This window comes from Centruroides sculpturatus, unplaced genomic scaffold, assembly GCF_000671375.1.
Source record: "Centruroides sculpturatus isolate CEXI.00-Female unplaced genomic scaffold, Cexi_2.0 scaffold1079, whole genome shotgun sequence".
NCBI lineage: Eukaryota > Metazoa > Arthropoda > Arachnida > Scorpiones > Buthidae > Centruroides > Centruroides sculpturatus.
The window spans coordinates 279977-285685 of record NW_019385267.1 but is presented as its reverse complement, the minus strand read 5'-3'; the positions used below and the strand labels follow the sequence as shown (position 1 = coordinate 285685).

At 34.4% G+C, this 5709-nt stretch overlaps 2 pseudogenes; both read right to left on the bottom strand.

Annotated features, from left to right (window-relative positions):
- Window positions 1-34: 34 nt before the first annotated feature.
- On the bottom strand, window positions 35-855 carry LOC111636894 (annotated as a pseudogene).
- An 8-nt stretch (window positions 856-863) lies between these two features.
- Window positions 864-2801, bottom strand: LOC111636893 (annotated as a pseudogene).
- Window positions 2802-5709: the final 2908 nt, after the last annotated feature.

The window sequence follows — 5709 nt, the reverse complement described above, 5'->3', positions numbered from 1 at the left end:
GTGTCACCCCAAGAATGAAAACTGTTAAAATTAATAAAAATCCGATAAACGTAAAGTATGATTTTATTTAATTAATACAAATAAGAGTCATTAATTATCAAGTTACAATATTATGATGATAATAGTACAGTTTTATTAAACATTCTTTCACATTGATGTATGTAAGTGAAAGTTGGGTTTGGCAAAAAAGGAATGAGAGTAGAATTAATATACTCTCATATACATATTATGTACAAACACTTAAAAGCTCTTCTTTCTAGCTTTAACAGCTGCAAACTTGGAAATCACATCTTCAAAATTTATATTTTCTGTTGACTTGTGTTCTATTGTTAATATGCCAAGATTGTTAAGTCTCATTTGGGTCAGTGTTGCCCACAAGTAATTTTTAATTAATTTTAGTTTGCTGAAACTCCTCTCACACGAAGCAACTGATATGCAAATTGTCAGAAATAACTTTAGTGCAACCATAAGGTTTGGAAGAGATTCTGTAAAATCCCATTCCACAATGAATTTCAAGAAGTCTAGAGACACCCAATCAGAAACTGTAAGATTGGCTGGTTTTAAATGTCTTCTCAACCTTGGTATCTCTAAGAGGAGATCTGTTTCTGATACCTTATCATAAAAACCAATAAATTTTGATACAGCTAATTTCAACTCTTCAATGTTTGCCAAAAGCAAAGTATATGTCTGGACAACCTCAAACAATGAAGCTACACCTTGAATGGACTTCGATCTAGTATGGAGTTCAATACTGAATCGGTCAAGACATTTCAACATATCCTTTTGAAGTTCAGCTCTCAGTGTGAGTACTGCATTGGCAGCCAACTCACCTCCCATTCATTTTTTATGACGAATTCATCTTTCTATTGGAATGTCATAGTCCTCCATTTTTTCACAGCAAGATCTGTTGCCTCTTCTACAATATGACTCCTTTTTTCTTCAATATAAAGACAAAGTGCCTCTATTTTTATAGCTAATTGATCAACACTTAAGCCTTTACTTCGCAATGCAATCTGAACACAATTTATTTCCCTTAGTACATCATTCCAAAAGAAAAGATAACAAAGAAATGTGAAATCACACACAGCAGGCATAAGGTTCTGTGCTGCACCTCTGGTGTCTAAATTTTCTTGTTGATCACATAATTTCTCAATTGCAGCCACAATGCCATCAAAATTTTCAGCCATTACTTTCACTGCAGCATAATGAGCACTCCAATGCATTGTTGAGAGTCTTTTAACAGATGCTTTGCTGTGTTTAAGAAGCACTTCCCAGCAGCTAGTGGAAACAGAAAAAAATGTAAAAATTGTCTCTACTGTTACAAAAAATGTTACACAAGATGCATTTTGCACAAATGATTGTTGGCCACATAAATTAATTGAGTGATCTATACATCCAACAAAAATCACTTTGTTGTTTTTTGCTTTACTAATAGCTTGCACTCCTCCATGTATGCTGCTCATAACAGCTGCATTATCATAACCTTGGGAACGATATATCATAACATCTAAACCATTATTTTCAAACTTCTTAAGAATTTCATCAATTAAATCAGTGGCTTTTTTCTTGTAAAGAAAAAAATCGAAGGAATACTTCTTTGACTTGTACTTTTCTATTATCAATTTTCACATAATGAATCACTTCAGACATTTGATCAATATGTGAAATGTCAGGTGTGCTATCAAACATAATTCCAAAATATTTAGCCAATTTAATTTCATTGACAAGCTTAAATTTTGTGTGGTTTGCTAAAACATTTATGAATTCATTTTGTATATCTGGCAACAAATATGATAATTTTAGTGATTTACCATGCTCCAAATTCAAGATGTGTTCTTTCAACAGTACATCATACTTTGACAGTAGTTTGACTAGTTTTAAGAAAGTGCCTTTATTTGAAGAGCCTTGTCCTTCATCATGTCCAGGAAATGCTAGGTTTTGTTTAGCCAGAAACAAAGTTATATTCAATAATCTAGATAAAAGATGCTTCCACTTCTGTTTTTAAGTATCCATTAATTGCAAGGCTGTGTCATTTATTGTTTCATGCAATTTTAACTTCATTTTCAAAGTTTTTCACTTTTCAAAATTTTCCAGATGTTAACTTGAAGTTTCGTGGTCGGCCACTTTGGGATTTAGTTTCCACCACTTCTGATATCCAATTATAAATGTTTGTTTTGTAGTAGTACTATTGGTGACAGCAAATAAATGACAGCAGAAGCAGTACAGGTTATTAGTTATAGGAGAATAAACTGTCCATGACCGCAGAATTTTTTCACCATTAGGCATCACTTTATAAAACCATTCTTTTGAAAGATGCTGAACATCACTTTTTATTTTTAACCCATGCCTAGATACAGTGGCAAACGGTCCTTCTCTGTTTTGGAAATGTTCACTTTCTTTTTTTATGATGTCAATGTGAACATTATCAGAAATGGGTATACTTCATTGTGAGACATCTCTCAAGTCCTGAAGTGATTCATCCATCCAAATGTTGACTTTAATAGTAGAAGCATTATCAGTATTATCGCTGTCATTTTCAGAAGTTTTTTTTTTGATTCGTCGTCTGCATGGGTCATCATCATTAATTCTGTGTTGTCGCTGTTGCTTCCTGAAGATGAGCTAATATAATCTGAATCATTCCTTGCATCAACATGAGAATCAGTTTCTTTTGATGAACTTTGTCTATCATCAGTTTTTGTAACATATTTAAAGATGCTCTGAACTACATCCATCTTAGCCTGTTTGGCTTTTCTCTGTTGAAACCCACTTTTTCTTTTAGATGTATGAACTCCCCAAGGCATATTTTTCGTTTTGGTATTTGGTACATGTACTATAAAAAATATTTTCAGTTAGTAGGTATCATTGACATCATAAATTCTAAATATATTTATTTGTAGGATACATATGTATACTACACTGTGTTGACGAATAAATACACCGTCGAGACCACCCTCATGTAACTAGCGCCGCTAATCATAATAAATTATTTTTTTCAAAATTAGGACTTAAATTGAAAATCTGGTTTGAGGATTACTAAAAATTAAGATACAGTATTTTTCAATAAAATACTTTTATAACCTGATATCGTGTAGTTATTAAATATGTTTCTGCCAAAAACAGCCTCTTTTAACAAAATCACATTTAGTAACTGCACGATACTTTTTCAGGTTATACGAGTATTATTGAAAAAATACTGTATCTTTATTTTTAGTAATCCTCGAACCAGATTTTTGATTTAAATCCTAATTTTGAAAAAAAAAATTTATGATTGGCAACACTAGTTATGTGAGGGTGGCCTCTTATCCAAAAACTGTTTCAATAGAATCGACGACTGAATGAAATCTGAGAAGTAACTGAGAAATTCAATATGAAAATTTTGACTTCAAACAAAAAGAAAATTACTTACTAGTCAAAACATATAAAAAAAGGTGTTTTTGAATTTCTCTACGTTATTTATTTTTTGCAGTCAGTTATCGATCGATTTTGCAATAACTGTCTTCAGATTTTGCATTTATTTGTTATTGATTATTCCAAAAAAATTATTGAACTGTCCAATCCACTTACCTTGTTTTTTTTTTTTTTTTTTTTTGAAAGATATCTTTTCAACTCTTTTATAAAGCACTATTGAATCATATTATCTTTGCACTTGAGCAACTTGAATGGTATATCGATGTCGCAATGTATAAGTTTAGATTTACGAAATAAATTACAAATAAATCATAACCATACATCAGTATTGCCACCTATAAAAATTCGCAAAACTGTAGTGATTGCATAACTGCCACTTGTAAACATTTTAATCTGGCGTAATTATTTATTTTGTAGCTTACATTCATTTATAAATTATCACGATTAATAAATTAAATTATTTAATATAGATATCTTGGTTAAAATGGCTTCAAGCCTAAGTGATTTATTGTTGAAAAACATTGCGATGGTTTGTTTAAGTTTTTATTTTTTTCACAGTCGGATGCCATCCCTAAATGGGTGACACCCGATGTGGTCTCCCCTGTCCCCTAGCTACGCCACTGCTCCTGGCCCTAAGGTTTCCGTGTCTGGTTTCGTCTTTTATCTATCTAACTCTGTTCTTGAGATTAAGGAAAGATAGTTGGATGGACAGACAACAGTGAGAATTTATAGGTTAAAATTAAAGTGCATTTTGGGCTACAATTTTTTCAAATTGCAGCCCAAAAAGCACTTTAATTTTACTAGGATAAGACTAATTATACACTGAGTGGCAAAAAATTAGATACACCCTCTAATAACGAGTTGGTCCACCTTTAGCTCTGATTACAGCTAATATTCTTCTTGGCATGGGCTCAACAAGTTGCTGATACCGTTGCTGAGGAATATTGACCCATGCTGACATAATGGCATCTCTAAGTTGGGTCAAATTGGATGGTGGCATTTCCAAGCTTTGAAGTGATCTTTTGACTTCGTCCCACAAATGCTCTGTAGGGTTGAGGTCAGGGGATTGAGCTGGCCATGGAAGCAGGTTAAACTCTGATTGATGTTCCTCAAACCAATTTGAGACCGATCAAGCATGGTGGCAAGGTGTGTTGTCCAGCTGAAAGTGACCATCTCCATCAGGGAACATTACAGCCATAAACGAGTGTATGTGATCAGCAACAATGTTGAGGTAAGCTGTGCTATTCAGAGACGTGTCCACAAATATCAAGGGACCCAGAGTACTCCAGGAAACATTTCCCACAACATAATTCCACCATCACCAGCCTGAAGAGTTGTCATTTGGCAGGAGGGGTCCATAAATTCATGCTGTTTGCGCCATATTCTGATCCTGCCATCTGCATGATGGAGCAAGAAATGAGATTCATCGGACCAGGCTACATTTTTCAAGTCCTTGAGTGACTAATTTTGTCATTCCTTGGTCCACAACAGACACCTTTTCCTATTTTTCTGTGATACCAAAGGCACTTTTGATGGTCTCCTGCTGCTAAAGCCCATCCTTTGCAAAGTCTGTCTTGTTGTGCATTAGAATATGCTTTGTGATGCACCTGCATTGAATTCAGTTGTAATTTGTCATGTTGTTGCCCTTCTGTTGCTGCAGACTATGTGTGCTAATCACCTTTCACCTCTCTCGTTCAACAGCCTTTTTCAACCAGAATTGTCCTTATTGCTTGAAGTTTTTTTCAACTGCCACACTCTAAACACCCTAGATACTGTTGGGTTAGAAAATCCTAAAAGAGTTGTCATTTCAGAGATGCTGGCACTAGCTCTTACGCTGATGATCATCCCTCGTTTAAGGTTACTTAAATCTTTCATCTTACNTCCTTATTGCTTGAAGTTTTTTTCAACTGCCACACTCTAAACACCCTAGATACTGTTGGGTTAGAAAATCCTAAAAGAGTTGTCATTTCAGAGATGCTGGCACTAGCTCTTACGCTGATGATCATCCCTCGTTTAAGGTTACTTAAATCTTTCATCTTACTTAATATGCTTTCTTACCACACCGGGTTGTATAACTTCACAACCAACAACTGCCTACCATTAACCGGTGCGAAATTCTTTAAAATCGGCAAACGTTTTCGATTCCCCTCCTGGGATCTTCTTCAGGCTTACTTCAGGCTTACTTCTTTATATCTTTCGTTATAACCGGATAGAATCCGGTTATAACGAAAGATATAAAGAAGTAAGCCTGAAGAAGATCCCAGGAGGGGAATCGAAAACGTTTGCCGATTTTAAAGAATT